This window comes from Sarcophilus harrisii, chromosome 1 (assembly GCF_902635505.1).
Source record: "Sarcophilus harrisii chromosome 1, mSarHar1.11, whole genome shotgun sequence".
NCBI classification, from domain to species: Eukaryota; Metazoa; Chordata; class Mammalia; order Dasyuromorphia; family Dasyuridae; genus Sarcophilus; species Sarcophilus harrisii.
This window is the reverse complement of record NC_045426.1, coordinates 119,101,918-119,121,843: the sequence shown is the minus strand read 5'-3', so window position 1 is coordinate 119,121,843 and position 19,926 is coordinate 119,101,918. Positions and strand designations below refer to the sequence as shown.

The 19,926-nt window shown below is 35.4% G+C and overlaps 1 protein-coding gene across 2 annotated transcripts in view; it reads right to left on the bottom strand.

Moving 5' to 3' along the window:
- RFX3 (regulatory factor X3) overlaps positions 1 to 13,113 on the bottom strand; it is a 314,889-nt gene extending 301,776 nt beyond the window's left edge. Inside the window, exon 1 of one of the 2 annotated variants that reach the window (XM_023497908.2) lies at positions 12,959 to 13,113. The gene's annotated coding sequence lies outside the window, so the exon portion shown is untranslated. The remainder of the gene's footprint in view (positions 1 to 12,958) is intronic. The other variant, XM_031962220.1, reaches the window with a different exon arrangement.
- Positions 13,114 to 19,926: the final 6,813 nt, after the last annotated feature.

The window sequence follows — 19,926 nt, the reverse complement described above, 5'->3', positions numbered from 1 at the left end:
TTAATAGAAACTAAAACCCATGCTAGAAGTTATTCATGTCCCAAGTATCAATTCAGAGAACTGAAACTCAGTTGTATGTAGAAACAAGATATACTTAATGGAGTATAAAATGTCTGATTTGGGTAATGCACTACACATAAATATTCCTAGAAAAATGCAAATTGATCTTCTATAACTGATTTATATATTTAAATACGCCAAGGGTGGAACAAACAAGAAATATTGTTCCAAAATGAATTCTCTATTTGCAATACAAATAACTACCTCCAAACTACCCTAGTTCTGTAAATGAATTTTTACATACTGGTTTTTCATTAAGACATCCTTGACTACTTAAAGCCAGAAATGTCTGTGCATTAACTACACATTTTGAATTGGTAAACTTATCTGCAAATAATTTAATAATGTCCTATCAATTAATTTTTAAAGAGATGGGGAGTTTTCCTAAACTAAGACTTTCTGAAAACCATTGTCTAATAGCGTCATTAGGTATAATTGGCTGTCAATCAGACAAAGCATTATTAGGGATGAGACAGGATGAGACAGGCTACATTCTTTTGTTCCAAACAATGCCAGTTCAGAACACAAGTAGGAAAGAAAACCTGGTCCAATCACCAAACATATCCACAAAGACTACTAGGAATTTCCCACACAGAGCAGAAGGTAGGGAACTGAGTTAATCCATCATTTTTATTTTCTGGCACAGAAGCAGGATTTTCTTTTTCCTCCTTTCTATGGATGTGCATGTTTAATTTAGAATATAAGCTCTACAAAGGATATGTCTATTCATTATCAGGCATGTTGGAGGCTAAAAAATTGTGTCCATCAACTTCATAGAAGAGGTGCAATCTGTCCTTCACCAAGAACAACAAGTTGTCCTAAGCTGGACAGATACTGAACAATGGGCAAAAATATGGACTGTCTGTCTGTCAAAAAGAAACTTAGTATGATGAGGATCATCACCAGAAGACAGGATTTCATGCAATATTTTTTTTTTGCCCAACAATTCATAAATTGTAAAGAAGTTGTGATCAAATTTGGGGCAAAGGAAGAGTAAATACCCATACTAAGGAAAATCATGGTTATTTCAAAATAGCAAAATAATACTTGAAAACTTGATGTTTCAATAAAAAATCTTTCCATTCTTTATGCAAAAACCTAGAGTAGCTAGAAAGCAGCATGTAGGAAATATTAGTTGTCAAGGTCTATTGGCAAACACTACTTTTGTTTCTTTCTCTTTTCCCTAATTTGTGGCCTCAAAGGCATGAAATGAAAGAATTGTATATCCAGTACAGGCAAGAAAAGAGTTTTTATGATAGTTATATTACCTTGTAAATTAATCTGATTCTTTACTGTTACTTATAAGATTTATCAACCATTTTCTTCTCAATAACACCGTGAAAATGGTAGTACACATAGTATTATCTCCATCTTGCAAAAGAGGAAATTCAGGGAATTTAAGTGCACAAGATAACATTCCTAGTAATATCAGATCTTGTATTTGAACTCATGTCTCTCAAAAATCTACTTGCAGTGCAAAGCCTTAAAAGGCAAATATAATATAGGCAGGTGCTCAAGCTCCATTTCCACCACTTCAACAACTTCTACCTTATTTTGTAGGAAGAAATGAATTCACAAATAAAATGTGATAAGCATCATAAGAATAATTATATTACCCAACAAATAGAATCAGGAAGTTTTTAAAAGTATTAAGAACTTTCATTTATTTATCTGGAAAAGTCCTGTTAGATTTTGACAAATGTGAAAGTAGAGAATACATCTTTTCTTTTTTAAAAAAATTAACTAGAAAATCATTAAACATGACTGTTTTCATATACAAAGGCAGCTAAGAAATGGGGATTGTACATGAAACTACCAATCCAATATATGGCTCATTCTTTTTCAAAACACATTAAATTTAACTGTGTGGTGCTAACATTGGACTGCTTATCTGTGTCCCTCTCTGAAATCTACTCTGTTAAAAAGTTATACATTTTTCTTGATGCTATATTTTTGGAGATGAAGGTGAGGGATAAGGAATGACTCCTTAATACATTAATAAACTTAAGATAAAATCATGTGGCTTACTTTTAATCTTTAGATCTCATGCTTTAACAGAACTACAAATATGTTAACAAGATCTCTGTACACAAAAAAATTACATGAAATAAAGAAAAACTTCTGACAAAATTTTTATGAAAAAATGATAAATTTATATATATATACCTATAACTTATGGCATGTATCAAAGTAACTTTTCCTGGAGCAGAGCCCCCAGAATCTCAGGAATACCTCTGGGCCTTGTAGAAAAGCTACCACATAATATTCAGATTCTTTGATAAGCTTTATCCTAATTACTCTCATCCTTAAATGAAAGACATGAAAAGAAAATTCGAGGAAAACTTAAGAAATGAGGCCCTTGATACCCAAAGTAGTTAATTTTATAATTACTAGTAATGAGATCTCTTTCTGGATACTTCATATTTACATTCTTGAGAAGTGGCATTCTGGACTTGAGCTCCTCAGGGAATAAAGAAGGAGCCTCAAGAGCCTTTCATTATATTGTTCAGGCTGAAAATCCATATCTAGAACTAAGTTACCTCTTGAATTGCGGTTAAGAATTCAGTGTACTTGCCCACAGTTACTGTAGAGGCCTTGATCTGGTGAAAGATTCTAAGAGGATGCCATAGCTGTGGCCAGATCAGCAAACAGTCACAGATTCACAATTTTTTTAACCCTAAATGCAGTGAGCAGCCACAAATATCACAGAGATCACAGCAACAATCTTCAGTTCTATTCCCTCAATCTAGAGCAGGCATCCCTTTTGACTGTTGCCTAGTTGCCAAAGTAATAAAATTAAAGAAGCACATTCTGTGGGTCTGCAAGGAACCTTAGAAGTTAACTAGTTGAACTAGTTTCACAGATTTGTTTCACAGATAAGGAAACTAAAAACTGATGGGACTATTAAGTGACTTATCAAAAGTCCCCCAACTAGTTAGTGGCAGAAATGAAACTAGAACTGAGTTTTCCAGACTCATAATTCATTATTTTGTTCTAATATTATTTTTGCTCAATTTTATTGTTGGTTCTCTTCTGCTATCCTGCTTATTTCTCATTCTTTACTCAAACTTTTATCTCTGGACTTATATACCTGTTGCAGACCAGTTACCTTGTTCACCTTAGATTTCCCAAGCTATTTACTAATACTTGTTTACTAATGTTAACTTTGAGTAAGTATCAGGTGAATTGGAAAAAAAAGGTCTAAGTTAGACTAGTCTGGGAATTAAACTGTAATTTAAATGGTCAGCAATACTGTCTTTCATGCAGATAGGAAAAAATGATTGTCCCAGTATATGAAACATCAAAATTCATAGAATCATAAAATGTTAGAACCCAGGGACTTCAAAGATTATCTAGCTCAACCTCATCCCTTTGCAAATAGGTTAAGTGAGGCTAGAAGAGTTCAAGTGACAAAGTCATAAGCAGGATAGTGAAAACATTGTGAATAGAGCTAAAGTTTCCTGACATTCCCAATTTATTGTTCCTTTATATTTTACCATACTTAGAGAGTATTTCTTGAGTCTAAAATAGCTATTGTAAAGCTCCAAGTACTGTACTATAATGACCAATTAATGGTTTATAGATCAAAGAGTCAACGAAATATGGAACACAATTAGCACATCATGAGAGCACATTTTATTAATGTGAGCCAAAAGAAAGATGGTCCCTCAAGTAGTCAGGTGGATGAAGAGAGTAAGAGGTATTAAACATGCTTTATATTAAATAGTAAAATATAGCAAAACTTAATAAATCATCTTAATATCCAAGTCATACTTCTTGGTTACTTTCTTTCTACATCCAAGAAGAATACATGCAAAATCCATCTTCAAAAAGGAAAGGGGGTGGGTATTAAGAGTTAAGATCCTGCCTAATTTATGTGCTGAGTATAAGTATATACAGAACAGAAGAGATCCTTTAGAGAATGTAAAGTTCCTCAAATGTTTTGTTGTGGATGGCATTGCACTGAATGCAAAAGAGAACTAGGACCTTTCAGAACTAAATGAAAAAAAGAAAACCTAAAATGAGTCCAACTAAGTTACATGCAAATGAATGACAGCCCATAAGATTAGTCAGTTTGTTTACATATTTTGAACAGGCACTATTAATGACAATAATCTAAGCCTAGAATTGAATAAGAGAAGAAAGAATGCCAGATTGCATTTGAGAAATTGTACAGTACTGTCAATAGTCCCAAGCTGCTCATTGCCACAACAGCCAATCTTTTTAACACTAATATTCTCCTGGTGGCATTATATGACTATGAATCATAGACCCTTATGACCTCGACAGAATCCAAATTACATCTGATTGAAAGAATAGAAAATGAAGAGAGCTTAGGGATAGGATAGGATTCTTCTTCCTCCACCACCACCACCACCAAAAATTTTTAAAAATAGAATCACAGATAATCAGGACAGTTTTGTTACATGTTAGATAAATTATATGCTGAAAAAGAAAGGCAAGCTGTAGATTTTAAAAAGAAAGCTTAATGATAGGTAAAAATAGGCACAACACATTGCCAAAATTGACTCGTACATGACAAATAAGGTCAAAGACATCATCAAAGAAGAACATGGGATCATAGACTTGAAACTAGAAGGAATCATGAGGAGACTGAAGTGCATAGATATTAAGTAACTAGTTAAGGTAACATGGATATTAAATGACAGAGGCAGGTTCTAAACTCAGGTCCTCTATTCCAAAGTCAGTGCTCTTTCTAACTGTATTATTATGCCTTTCTAAGAAGGGTGACTAGTAGTGAGAATTAGGAACAATAAATAGTCACCATAAATAAAATATTAAAAGAAGCAAAGGGTAGATCCTCTACTGAAAAACTTGAAAAAAAAGAAGAAAAAAAACTTGAACAAGAATCAGAAAAAGTGGCATGGATTAATGCCATTAAATTATTTTTATTTTTAAATAAATTTTTACAGAAAAAATGTTATATATTAAAAAACAGAAAACATGTAATCTAATCCAGTGGCATCAAACCCAAATAGAAATAGGGCCCACTAAACTCTATAGAACTTCTATAGGCCACATATTGACTTAGAAACCCACATGTTCATATTATGTATGTTTTATTATGTTTTTATTAATTTCATTAAATATATCCCAATTATATTTTAATCTGATTTGGGTCCCCTTTGAGTGTGGCTGGTTACATGTCTGAAACCTCTTATCTAAGCTATATGAAAAGGCAGGCCTCAAAAGAGATAAAACATGAAGCTGTAAGAATTTCTCCATAAAATTCAGTTTAAAGAGCAAATAAACTAAACTATCAGATCGACTTTCTTTAAAATAAATCAGGTTGCTAATTTGGGAAAAGCTACCTAATCTGATATAGCTCAAGTAAATTTATAGAAATTTATAAATATGACCTTAACTCCCAAGTAAATATTTATTTTTTACAAGATGCCTCAAAATACAGAAATGCAACAAAGTACTGAACAGCAACTTAAGAGATAATACAAAGTGTCTGATGAAAAAAGGAATCCTTACCATTCTTTAGCACCTCAAAAGAGAGCCAACTATATAATATTTATCCTCTTTCATGTTTATATTTTGTGTATGTCTGATATTATCTGAAATTCCCTTAACAGATCTAAGAATAAAGTTAGAAAGCAACTAAACCAAAATTACCATTTCCTACATGCAGCTTTTAAAGATTTTACATATGCTATCTCTGTGAAATATTAAAAAGCTAACTAAAATATTCATTTCATTGAGTCTTAAATTTTATAGTCCCTAGGAAATAACAAACTGGGGGACTCATTTCCTGGTAAATCCAACATTGTACAAAAAGTTAGACTATCGATTGAAAAAGAATTTTTTATGATGACCAGAGTACTTAACACAAGGCTTGGAAATAGAGTTTTGATGAAAATATATAGTTGACTTTGAGGGATAGAGAGAAAATTCTTCAGATATGGCAGATATATATTTTGAAAAAAAAGATAACAATTAAGAATCATTGCATGATGATAGGTAAATGATAAATAGGTGTTACATGACCATATCATAGGTGTTGTCTTAGTGTTAACTACTTAATATACAGAATTGACTCTGAGGAATATAGACATATATGCATTGATTATATTTTACTCTTTGAATATAACAAAGTTTCAGAGATTAGCAACGTGTTTCAGACAAAAGATTTTGACCTGTTATGTTTACTGTGTTAAGAAATTTTGAGGAGAAATCTGATAAGTAGAGGAGTGGATAGATGAATGTTTTGAGATGGGGTGAAAGGACTGAACAATGATTTAACTGGATGGGGACGTTCCAATATTTCCACTGATGCAAATAAACAATTGGACCATAACTTACATTCTAGAGTTACCTGGGAAGTTCAGAAGTGACTTAATAATTTTTAGCTACCATTTACATAGTACACATATAGTACACACCTGTGTATTTAATTTAGTTCTTACAAGTGAGATTTAAACTCAGGTCTTCCTTGAACTAACTGATCACATAGATAGTATGAGAGAGGAGAAGAGAGAGAAAAGATGGGGGGAGAAAGGTAAAAAAAAAAAAAAAGAGGAAAGAAGGGGCAAGAAATAGAGAAGAGACAGAAAGGAGAGACCGACAGAAAGAGGAGCGAGAGAAAAAGAAACAGAAAGGAGAGAAAGAGAGAGAGAGAGAGAGAGAGAGAGAGAGAGAGAGAGAGAGAGAGAACGAACAGTTATTAAATTCTAATTCTTTGGGGGATAAAAAAAAACAAAACAAAAGAACTCTTAAGTAAACCTGACTCATCTACTTAAGACGAGAACATAAAATCTAGAAGGAATCTGGTCTTGGAGTTAAAAGATTGGAATTCCATTGCTGCCTTTGCCACTCACTACATTTATAATCTTAGTTGTTACTTCTCTGAGCCTCACTTTCTTCATGTGTAAAATGAGAAAACAGCTGAGATCTTGAGGACTCCTCCTTCTAGCTCTAAACCATGGATTTTGTATGGGTGCAGCATGCCCTAGTGGAGAGTGCTGGACTTGAAATTAGGTGACTGACAGACCTCACTTCCACTAGGTATATGACCATGAACAAGTCCTTTAATCTCTCAGAGCCTCAGTATGCTGGTTGATAAAATAACCCTGTCTGCCTCCCAGAGTTGTTGTGAAGAAAGTATTTGGCAAACCTTAAACCTCTTAGGAGAGTATAAACTCCCTGAGGGTTGAGCTATTTTCAGTTTTGTATCTGTATTCTAGCATCAACTATGTCTAACCCTTTAGCAGATGCTTAATGTTTGCTGAATTGAAGTGCTATATAAATGCATTATTATAATTGGTGGTTTTGATATCTACACAATATTATTCCGCATTAGGACATTTATAGTTTCTATGCTTTAATATGAAGTCACTTTTAGGAATAATTACAATTGGAGCTAGCTCTGTAACAGTATAAAAGGTCTCCTGAATAAGAAAAAAATATTAACTATTAATAATAGTTTACATTTGTATCATACTTTGAGACTTACAAAGCACTGTCCTTATGATAATTCAACTACATGGTAAGTAATGTTAGCCTTATGATCTCCTTTTTACTGATGAAGAAACTGATTTCTCAAGATCACAGTCAACTAAATTAGTTAAGAGCTATGGTCAAGGATTAGCCTAAATTTTCCCACTCCAAATCCAGTGCTCCTTTCACAGTACCATAACTACTTGCATTTATTTAAAATGCTTTTAGGTTCAAATCCAGATCCAAGCTTAAATTCAATCTCAGATACTTTCTAGCTATATGACCCTAGGTGAGTCATTTAATATCTATCTGCTTCAGTTTCTTTATCCTTAAAATAGAGATAATAGCATTGATCTTCCAGGATAAAATGAGGCAATATTTTTAAAATTCTATGAATATGTTTGCTATTTTTTAAACAGTACCAGACTCTTTTAGTCCATACTGATATATATTTTAACTTAATGGTACAAGATTTAGATTCATTTGTTCTCCCATAAAATTCCCCTTGACTGTAAAATCAATGTTTTAAGGTTTACAAAGAACTTTACTTACAACAGTCCTCCGAAGTAGATAGAATAGGTACATTAGCCCCATCTACCCAAACCAGATTAGTGAGAACCAGAGTGAATTTGGAGGAAATAAATTCTCTAGTTTGTTTACATTAATTTATTAAACTGAAGCAATTAAATTTTCACTTATTTGGGACAGCCTAGTGATAGCCTTAAGTCATTCAATAAAAAAAAAATCACAAATTCTATCAAAATTTGATTTTGCGTTGTTTTAAATGAATGTGCACAGTAGTGTGATGTTTATCAACAAATTTAGAGGACAACATATTATGAAAGCATATAGTCCAAAAAACTGATAGAAACAGAGATTAACACACTAAAATTCAGGGTACACTCTATACAAATAAAATTAACATTTTCAGATTTTCATTTTGAATGAAATTATAGTGAGGATTAGGTCTTGATACTGGTTATGTGTTGTATTGACATATAATGAAATAGTATATATAGAATTTCTAAAAACTAAATTATGCTTAATTTTCTCATATATTCTCAGTCTAATAAAAAAAGATGTCTTTTTTCTATAAACTAAAAGTCCAAATAAGTTCATGTTGCTTAGTGACAGCAATCCAAATAGCATAGCACCCTCTGGTGCATTTGCTATACGAAATATAAAATTCCCACAATGAAGATAGCACTGAAAAGCATCTTTAAAAGGGGGGTTGGGGTGAATATTACTTCATTTAGTAGCTGGATACAGAATTTCATTTTTGAAACTTATCTTAGAATATTTCTTTTCAAAAATACTGGAAACTTTAATTTCTGTTATTAAGATAATTTAAAATATCTTTTCTCTATGAATTAGTAAAAATATATGATATAATAGAACTAAAACTTCACCTGTTTTAGATATGTTCACATTATAATACACTACATTAAAAAGTACAATCATATGTGAAAGTTAGGGTTCACTTGTCATCGTAATCAGATTGTAGTTCATTTTCAACTACTATGGCTTCTTGCCCTGCAAAATTACCTCATTATTTGAATTGCCAGATAACTTTTGAATTTTCTTTATGTAATCAAAAGGAGTCAAGCAATATTATCAAGAATTAAATGATTTAGAAAAAGGTTCATATTACACTACTTGCAAACAAAGGTATATTTTTAAAAATGAAATGTGTTCAGTAACTACAAGAGTTTTAAACTATTTTTTTTAAAAAAACACTTATTAAAAAAGTACCTCTTCCTGGGAAAATGATTAGCTCTAAAAGTAGATTTTACTAATGACAAAAGCAAAGGATGCCACCTGCTTTAGACAGCCCTTTTGTGAGCCACTGGAAGTCCCAACACAATGCACTAGAAATGAAAGTGACACCTGTTTAAAGAAGCCATCTGTCCCTAACAAGCTAGATTTAGTCAAATCCACTTAATCTTGGATTTCCAAAATATGGGAGCACTATGCACCTGTGAGCCGAGAACTCAAAATATATTTTGTGGTGACCATTCTAAGGATATACAAATAATACTAGTCAGCAAAAACCCAATCTCTTTGAGGAGTTATAAGTATTTAATTTTAAAGGCAGGATATGACTTTTTTATCCTCATACTTAGCACACAAAATTATTATATGATGCTATTCATAATAATTAAGTTTATTTCTTCAGTAATCTAAGTCCTTACTGCATGTCCCATTTTTCTGTATAACTTTATTGATAAAAAATAGCATTGCTCTTCTATTGTTCTGTTTGTTTTTACTCTTCCGATACTAAGAAAAACATAAATTCAAAATCTAAAAAATGAAGTCTTTATATTCCTCCTATATTTTTTCCTGTTAGAAAGTTCAGACTAAAGTATACTCTAGCATAATTTTAAAAAGATTTATTTTTTAAAATATTACCAATGTGCAAGTACTGAAATAAAGCAATGACCTTATCTTTGATAGATTGTACATTTATTTTGAATCTCTAGTTCATTTCCTTAAAAAAGAAAAATAAATCTCAATGTTTCAAAATCCAGGTTTTAACCTAACTGTATACTTTATAAAAGTATACTAGACTGAAAGGCTTGGAATATTTAAAAACCTTATGATTATAGTGAAGTAGGCCTAACTTTTCTATTTCATGAAAAGCCCGGGGAACTATGTAATGAACAGATTTTTGTTAAATACTTATGAATGCATGATCAAAAATTATTTATTTTCTTTTAATGCAACTAATAAACCAGGCACATACTGTAAACAATTCAGAAAACTCAAAATATGTATTAAAGATATTAGGGCATTCAAAGATACATTAATATAAATGTTCAACTACATAAAACAGGTATTCAAGTGAGTATTTTTATTGGGCTCCTCCCTTACCCCCCCAAATCACTGTACTTTCAAAGAATGGTAGGTATCATCATCACTTGCTAGATCTAAAACTTAAGAACACAGGAAAATCCAAACGTTTCTCTCAAGAAACATTAAGATGGCAATAATGTAAATGATAAGTAAAATTACTCACTACTATATTTAAGGATTAACAAATCTGCCAACATCTTCAGTATTTATTTTAAAAACCTAAGTAAATGAAGACGACTCACTTTTAAGAGGAAATAATCTTCTATGAGTATAACTTTATCAATAATCTCTTTTAAACTAATAGTTCTGCTACACCTATGAAAGTTCTGTGCTCACTTCAACATGCCACTAAATTTTTAAAAAGCACACCCCAAAACCTATGTGCAATAATTATAAGTTCCTTAAATGAACAGTAAATACTAAAGCATAACATCATAACAAAACCTATACTCTACTGACAACCCATTAAGCAAATGACAAAGTCTGAACCAGTATCTAATGAAAGCAAAACTCCCATTAACTTCAGTGAGACTTTATGAGACCCAGGAGCTTTGACATTCCTCAGAGCAAAAATAATACAAGTTAGGGTTATAGATTTGACATCCAGAAAGATAAACCATAAAGTAAATCCTTTGAGAAACTGTTCTCAGACCAAAACATCATGTTCATTTATATAAAGTATTCACAGAAAAATAGGTTAAGAAATAAAACTTAGAAAAATACAACTCTTATTTGGCAAGATTAGTCCAACTTAAGTATTACAATTATTTAACCTGCTTAACATTTTACAATCTCAGTGCTGTCATATTCTTCGGTCTGCCCAATCCATTAAGCCAATATCGGTTTTTTTGGTTGGGGTAGTTACAAGGAACCAAGGCATATTCAAATCATTTAACAAGTTTCAAATTGGGAAACTAAACTAATGCAATTAAAATAGGAAAATACATTTATTTCCACAAATGTACACTGACAAAACTAATACCACTTTACTATTAATCAATTAAAACTTTCACTATGCAACATACAAATTTAAGGAGTTGTAATGTAAAACTGGATTAACTTTAAAGATCAACCCTGTTGGTGAAGAGCTAATATTTTAGGTCTACAAAGGAAAAAATAAACATAAACTTAAATATTTCAGAAGTAATAGCATACTAAATTGATAAAAGAGTATTAAATAAATTTCATGTCCTTTGAAAACAAAAAAAGTAAATACAAAGAATATGTTAACAACAGAGCTCTCCAGGTCTAAACCACAAAGTAAGGGAAATATACACGTTTCAAGTTGAGAAGCTTCATACATTCTTCATGAACAACTTGACTTCAATTTCAACTCTCAAAGGAAAATGAACAGAGAAGGGGGGGGGGGGGAGCTCAAAGTACCATAACTCACAACTACCATTATAATACAATTCTTTCAAAGCTTTCTTCTGTCCTATCTCAGTTTAAAATACACTCAATATACCTCAATGTAAATTACCAAGACCTTTCCCACTATTTAAAGGTTTATCAAAGTGAAATGCAATCTCATAAGCACCCTCCCATCTCCACATGAAGATAAAGCTCTGTCAATAACTACTAACCGAACTATCACAGATGCTCTGCATCCGGTTAAATCACAAATACAAAAAAAGACACTTTAAAAAAAAATCTCTTTCTCCGAATCAGCAAGAGCACAGTAGAGGCCCCTGTCTTCAGTATGGTGGGGTGGGGGACAGAGGTGGGGGTGGGGGGGAGAAAGAGAAGGGAGAAGAGTGCTGAATGTATATTAAGACTGTTTGCAGCACAAAGAAAATACAGTTTTAAAAGAAAAAGAAAACAATGAAACTGCTGGTGATTAAAGAATACCCTATTTATCACAAAGCAAAGAGAGGACAGAATGGAGGAAAGAGGTGGGAAAAGTTCACCAATGTTTGAGGTTAAAGGGAAAAAATCCATACCAGGCCCTACAAGTCAACAACAACAACAAAATACCTCTGGCTCCTCCTGCACATTGTAATCTATTTCGGTTTTGAAAAAAAGCAGGAAACATACAGGTTTAAAAAAGAAAAAAGAAAGGGGGGAAAATTCCTGGTCTCTCCACCTGACCCTCTTCCTCAACCTTGAGATGAGAAATATTCCACAATACCAATCAGAAAACTGTATTTTCCTCTCTCACTCTCCACAGACCCCCCAGATCATACTCCATCCCTAAAGTGTAACTAGAGGAGGGGGAGGAGGTTGGGGGGCCAAAGACGTACACATACATCCTAGTCTATCTATATTGTTAGTAAATATAAATTGTAAACAAGCTCCAGAAAGAGAGGAAAAGCCCCAGCAGCAACAGCAGCAGCAGCAGCAGCAGCAGCAGCAGCAGCAGCAGCAGCAAGCAGCAAGCAGCAAGCAGCAGCAGCAGCAGCAGTAGCAGCAGCAGCAGCCCCCGGGGTGTGAGGAGGAGAAGCAGCAGCAGCAGCAGCAGCAGCAGAAGAGTGAGACACACACGCGCGCACACACATACACACAAATACACACACGCACGGACACACGCGTATACACACATCCACACGCTCCCACACACATGTAGATATAGAATAATATTCACCTTGGCTGTGGATTATTGTGGTGTTGTTGGTGGGTGATGGAGATGGTGGTGGTGGGGAGGAGGAGGAGGAAGAGGAGGAGGAGGAGGAGAGGAGTAGTTGTTGTTGATGGGTAACAGTCGCCAGGACTACGGTGACTATGGCGCTTGATTCACAAGGCAACGGTTGCTATAACTCACAAAAGAGAGAGAGAGGGAGAGAGAGGGAGAGAGAGAGGGAGAGAGGAGGGAGAGGGAGACACTCGGGGAGGGGGGGGTTGGGGGAGGGAAGAGGGGAGGAGGCAACCGAACCTGAGAGCCGCCGCCGCCGGAAGAGGCGGGCTCAGGGTCCAGTGACTGACACCTCCCGGTGGGAGTGGGAAGAAGGCGGAGGCAAGGAGAAACTAGCGACTCGAATGACGGAGATGGACCCAAAGCGGGGGAAGGGGCCCGGAGAGGAGAGACCAGAAGCTCCTGTCGAACTGACACTATTGCTTCTGCGGGCGAAACTAGGAGATGGGGGAAATTTGACGGCTGGTTTGATGGGTTTGGAGATTTTGTGTCTCCAAGTTTCAAAGCCTAACGGCTCAGGAGAATAGCTTTGACAGGAGGACTTCCTCTGCCAACCCCCGTCTCCGCTTCGCCCCAAACCAAAGAGAGGGTGAGGGAGAAACCAGTTAGGGTAGAGGGCGGCGGGACATGGCGCCGGCGGGGGTAGGCGGTAAAGCGAAACGGGCGCTTCAGAGAGTGGCCGCCCCCTGCTGCCTACGTCACTTCCGGGGGCCAGTAGCCCGGATGTTGCCTCTCTCCTGGAATTGAGGCGGAGGCGTCTCAAGCTGCTACTCCTCCTCCACCTCCTCCTTTTCTTCTTCCTCCTCCTCCACCTTCCTTTAAGTCGCTGAGCGGCTTGGCGTTTTGGGGCTCCTTGGTCCCGCGCGGGACAAGAGTTTTCCCAGTCTTTTCTTCCCTTCCTTATGCCCTCCCCCTCCCTCGTTCTCTGTTCTCTGGCATTCCCGGTCTCCCTCCGGCCCCCAGAGGCCACTGAACGGAGGCGAGCGGCGCTTAGGGGTGTGTGTATGTGTGTGTATGTGTGTGGGGAGGCACTGAGTGGAGGCGAGCGGTGCTGAGGGGGGGGGGGGGGGGGGGGGGGGGGGGGGAGGGGCGGGTAGAGAAGGTGCGCGTGCCAAGCTCGCGGCGTCGCGGCCGCCATTTTAAAAGTGAGCAAGAGACCCGAGCTCGTACTGGAGGTGGCCTTGGTCGAGAGAAGGTTTGATCCCAGTCGCCTCGGTTCTCGGGGAAGGACATTCAGATCACTTCCTCAGCTATAAAACTGGGAGAGAGGAAAAATAGGTGTGGAGTGATGCACAAACGGCACCTGTCGACACCACCCAGACCAGGAGCGGAGGAAGGGCGAGGGAGTGTGTCCACCTGTCCCCCTATCGACCCAGCCCAGACCGAGGTCACCCGCTCCTGTGCCCAGGGTGGTGCAGGCCCGTTATTCTGACAAGTCTGACAGTTTTATTTTTCTGGGAACATGAGCTAACCCTTATAGGTGGGATGGTCCATCATTTGCAAAAGTACACAGTGGCCCAGCCCAGGTTCTCATCACTAATTGTGGTGTTCCCTGGTGGTGCTAATAGGGATGGGGGGTGGGGGGGGGAAGGGAAGAAAGGAGAGAGAATGAGGTTTGAAGATTCTGGCTTTGCTGTCGTTGGCTCCTCCAAGTCCTTTGCAGATAAATTGAGGTGGCCCTCTGGACAGGGCTTTAGCATTTCCACCTGGGAGTTAGCGCGTGGGGGGACAAATGAAGGGAGGGGAGGCGGTGTAGTAGGAAAAGAAATGAACCCCACCGTCTGGCTGAAATACCTGGAGTTTAATCGGAGCATCACAGCTTTAGAGAGCTGTGGAAGTGACCTTAAAAAAGGCATATAATTCCATCCCTACAATTCCCCCCATGCAATCTTCATTTTACAATTGAGGAAATCTAGGCTAGGGGATGTTAGTTTAATAAGTGGAATTTGAATACAGATCCCACACTCCAAATATCAGCGAGTTTTTCTACTACACAATTCCTTAGTAAATTTTGTGGTCAATTTCAACTCCAGTTAGTCTGTAAATTGAGGTGTCATAATCTGTGTTACTATTAATTTGATATGGGATAATAGTTTTAGAGCTGGCATGGACCTTAGAAGGGCAGCTAGGTAGCACAATAGATGGAGTGCCTGACCTAGAGTCAGGAAGATTGATTTTTCCAAGTTCAAATGTAGCCTCAGACAATGTGTGACCTTGAGTTAAGTCACTTAACCCTCTGCCTGAAATTTCATCTGCTTTGAATTGGAGAAGGAAATGGCAAATATTTCAGCATCTTTGCCAAGGAAACCCTAAATGAAGTTATACTATTGAAAACAACCAAAGGACCTTGGAGGCTATCTAGTCCTACCTAATTTTATAGAGTTCCAAAGAGGTTAAATCTATTGCTCAAGATCCCATACATTACTAGTAAGTATCTGAGATCAAATTTGAAAGATTCCTTTCAAGCATACCTTATCATAATTTTTAGGCAAAACTGGGAGAATCCATCTTCCTAATCCCAAATCCAGAATTCTTTCAAGTGCAATATTATTTTTACATTTTCTGCTTTTAAGAGAACTCATCAACAAAATGGAAACTGGACCTTATTTTGCCATCAGTGTGGAAAATACAATTCCTGCAGGCATCTAGTTAAATGACACCTAGGGCCAGTTTGTGTGTATCAGAGAAAGACCTTTATTTCAAATCTTCCCATTGGGGCACTAGATGGTGCAGTGGATAGAGCTGTTGGCCTTGGAAGTGGGGGGATCTGAGTTCAAAATTCGACTCAGATACTTAGCACCGCTTAGCTGTGTAACCCTGGGCAAGTCACTTAATCCCAACTGCCTCATTAGAAAAAAAAAAAATCCAGACCAAGTATTCTGCAATATGCATTTATTAAGCACCTACTGTCAAGCCAGCCATGATGTTGTATACTAAAGATAAAAAAAAAAATTAGTCCCTAACTTTTAAGGTACTTATATCCATTAAAGCTACAATCTGTGAAAATAAAAATTGTGCCTATTAGCTTTTGACAAGATAACATCTAGTTTGGTGACCTCGAATTTCCAACCAAAACTCATTTTAAAAGTATTCCAGAAGTAGCATTTCTGTAACAGATCTGTATTTGAATTCAGCTTGTATGACCTGAAATTCAGTGTACTTTCCACTTTGCCATATCCCAATCTATTCCTCTTTCTACTAGACTATTTACCATACTTAATTATGTAAGGATTCTGCTAACCTAATTTTTCCTCAAGCATAAAATTATAAAACGGTAACATTATTTTCCACTACAAAAATACTTTTCCTCTTTCCCTTTCTTTTCCCCAAGGGTATACTTCCTACACTTCACTTTATCTTGGAATTTTTCCAGACCCCCAGATCAGCATTTATGGATTCTATCAGTGTATTTCAAGTCCAAAAGTGTTCTGTGGCCAAAATATTTTGGGAAATGCTGCACTACACCATGCTGCCATCTGCTCTTTCTATTATACCACACTTTCAGTATGCTTGTTTCTCACAACCCACCACCTATCCCCCTTTAATTGCTGCTTCTAACCTCATAACACTTTATCGGGATCCTTTTTGCTTTCATCACATGTAAATTTTTAGCTTTGTATCTTCAGGGCCTAGAACTTAGTAGGACGCCCTGAATTGAATTAATTTTAAATAGACTGGAAGAACGTGTTAAAGCATATTTGAACTGAGTCTGAAAGAATAATAAACTCTGATATTAGCTTTGAATCATAGAACTAAATTCCTTGATTTCTGAAGTATTAAAAACTTCTATGAGTATTAAAAACTTCTGTGACTTCTATGAGTAAAATACATAAATGGAAACATTTTTTCCTGATAAGTTAATTGGTTACAAATGGGTAATGTGAATTATTGTAACAAAAAGATGTATTTTAAAAGTTACAATCCTAGTGCAAGACTATTGTCTCAAAATTATTGACTGCAAAATTCAGTTGCATACTATAATACAATTGTTACTATATTTTGTAATAAAATGCATACAAAGTTTCTAACTTAGATTTCCTTTTAAATGCTTTGCTAAATTTAGTTACATTGTTTCAAAGGGTATAAAACTACTTATTGTAGAGTTGTGTGGAGAAATGCCTAATGTTTACAGTAGACTGCAATCTATTCCAAAGAAAAAATTGTATCTTGTATTTGGTATTGGTTTAGACTCTGACATATTTTAAAAGATATTTGTGGTCACGTTTCAGAAATATAATTTTTTTTAAGACCAGCATTGCCTTAAGATATTAGCTAATAGAGTGGAATTCACACAGTAGGCTTGCTAACAAACTACTAAAAAGCAAAAAAAAAAAAAAAAAAAAAAAAAAAAATCTCGTTTTTTGGGCAAATCCCAGCTGCTATTGTCAGTTAATATATATTTATAAAATCTCAGAATATAAAGAGACTTCTGAACCTGAAAAGTAAAATGATCTAAACCATACCCAAACAAGAATCCCTAAACATCCTCAGCAAGTTATTGACTTTAAAATAAAGTCTTCTAGGAAATAAAGAACTGACTACCTCCAAAGAAAATTCATTCAACTTCACGACAATTTTAATTTTCAAGAAATTACTCTGATTTTGAGTCAAAAACCTTGTCTTTCAGTTCAAATTTTTATTAAAAACTAAACACTTGGAGACAAGAAAAATTCAGATATGATATGAATCTTGACCTTATAGAGTTTACAGTATTAAATAGAGAAATAAGACATCCTGTGTACCTATTCTAATTATTAAGCCCAATTTAAAAGGACTTCTTCATGAAGCTCTTCCTTCTTGCTCAACCTCAGAATGCACATAAAATTTTAGTAACAGGGAACAATGTTATCAAAGCTATTCACTTATCAGATGACTTCCATCACTTCCATTCCAGTTTCACATGTAGTTATTCTTTTTCATTGACAAATTCCTCAACTTATTGAAATTATATCATTCCACCCATTCTCTAACAGAGTTCCCCCTCTGTCATACCTATTCCTTTACTCATTTTCAATCTTTTTCTGTTGGTTCATTTCTACTCCTTACCAATGTACCCATGTTTCCCTCATCCTAAGAAAATGCTCACTTGATCCTTCCATTCCCACTAAATATCATTCTATGTCTTTACAATTCTTTGTAATTCCTCAAAAAAGTTTATAGCAGGTGCCTCCACTGTCTCTTTTCTCCTCATTGTTGTCAATTTCAGTCACTTCTGACACTTACTCCTCACTTGAGGTTTTTTTTGACAAAGATACTGGAGTGATTTTTCCTATTTCCTTCTCCAGCTCATTTTGAAGATCCTGGAACAAACAAGGTTAAATAATGTGGTCCAAAGTTACAAAGCTAGTATCTGAGGTCAAGTTTGAACTCATATTCTTCATTCCTAGAACTCTATTCACTGTGCCATCTAGCTGCCCTCACCCTCTTCTTAATCCCTTACAATCTGACTTTTAACTTTATTTTACCATGGAAACTTCTCTCCAAAATTACTAATCTTTGAGTTGCCAAATCCAATAGCCTTTTCTCAGTTTTTATTCTCCTTGACTTCTTTACAATCTTTGATACTATTGAGCATGTTCTCCTTGATACTATCTCCTCTTTAGGTTTTTAGGACACCTCTCCTGATTTATCTCCTATTTTCTATTATCATTCCTTTTCTGTTTGTTGGATGATCTTCCAGATCTTATCCTGTAAACATGGCTGTTTCTCAAGATTTTATCCTGGGCAATTTTCTATTCTCCCGCTATACTATTTTGGCAAGGCATAAAGAATAATGGCTAATGACTCCATGGAAAGATCAAGAAACAAAACAAAATCAAAAGAATGAAAAAAGAAATAGAAAAAAAAAAAAAAGGGAAGTATCTCGTTGAAAAAACTGACCTAAAAAAAACAGGTTGAAGACAGGTAATTTAAGAACTTTTGGAATGCTTGAAAGACATGATTTTAAAAAGAACCTAAACTTTTTCTTTAAAGAAATTAAGGAAAACTGTGCTGATATTCTAGAACCAGAAGCAAAATAGAAATTGGAAGAATCTACCAATCATTCCCTGAAAAAGATCCCAAAATGAAAACACTCAGTAATGTTATAGCCAAATCAGTCAAGGTAAAAATGTTGCAAGCAACAAGAGAGAAACAATTCAAATATTATAGAGCCACAGTCAAGATAATCCTGAGATTTAACAGCTTCTTTATTAAAAAGATCAGAGATCTTGGAATGTGATATTTTGCACGACAAAGGAGCTAAGATTATAACCAAGAATCAACTAGCCAGCAAAACTGTGTGTAATTTTTCAGGCATAAAAATATTCAGTGAAATAGAGGAGTTTCAAGCATTGCTGATAGATCAGAGCTGAATAGAAAATTTGACTTTGAAATACAATATGAAAACATTAAAAACCCATAAAAATAAAAAAGTAAACAGGAAAGAGAAGAAAAAGCTCTTAATATTTATAATAATGTTAATGTTAATAATGATATTTTAAATTGTTTATATTCCTACGTAAAAAGATGATACAACTCTTAGGAATTTTATTATTGGGACACTTAGAAGGAATATGCATAGATGGGACACAGGTGTGAATGAATATGATGGGATACCTAAAAATAAAGTTAAGGGGTGCAGAATACATTGGGAGAAGGGAAAAAGGAGAGGTACTAGGGTAAACATGTCACATAAAAGAAGTACAAAAGAGTTTTTATGATGGTGGAAAATATGGGAGTCATGGAAACACTGGAACCTTTACTCATCAGAAATGGCTTAAAAGGGAACAACATACTCAATTGGATATAGAAATCTATCTTGCCCTACAATAAAATAGGAGGGGCAGGGAATAGAGTGGGGCCTGAGAGAAGAAAGGGTGAATTGGGGAAGTTAATTGAAGCAAAACATTTGAGGATAGATAGGGTAAAGATCAGATAAA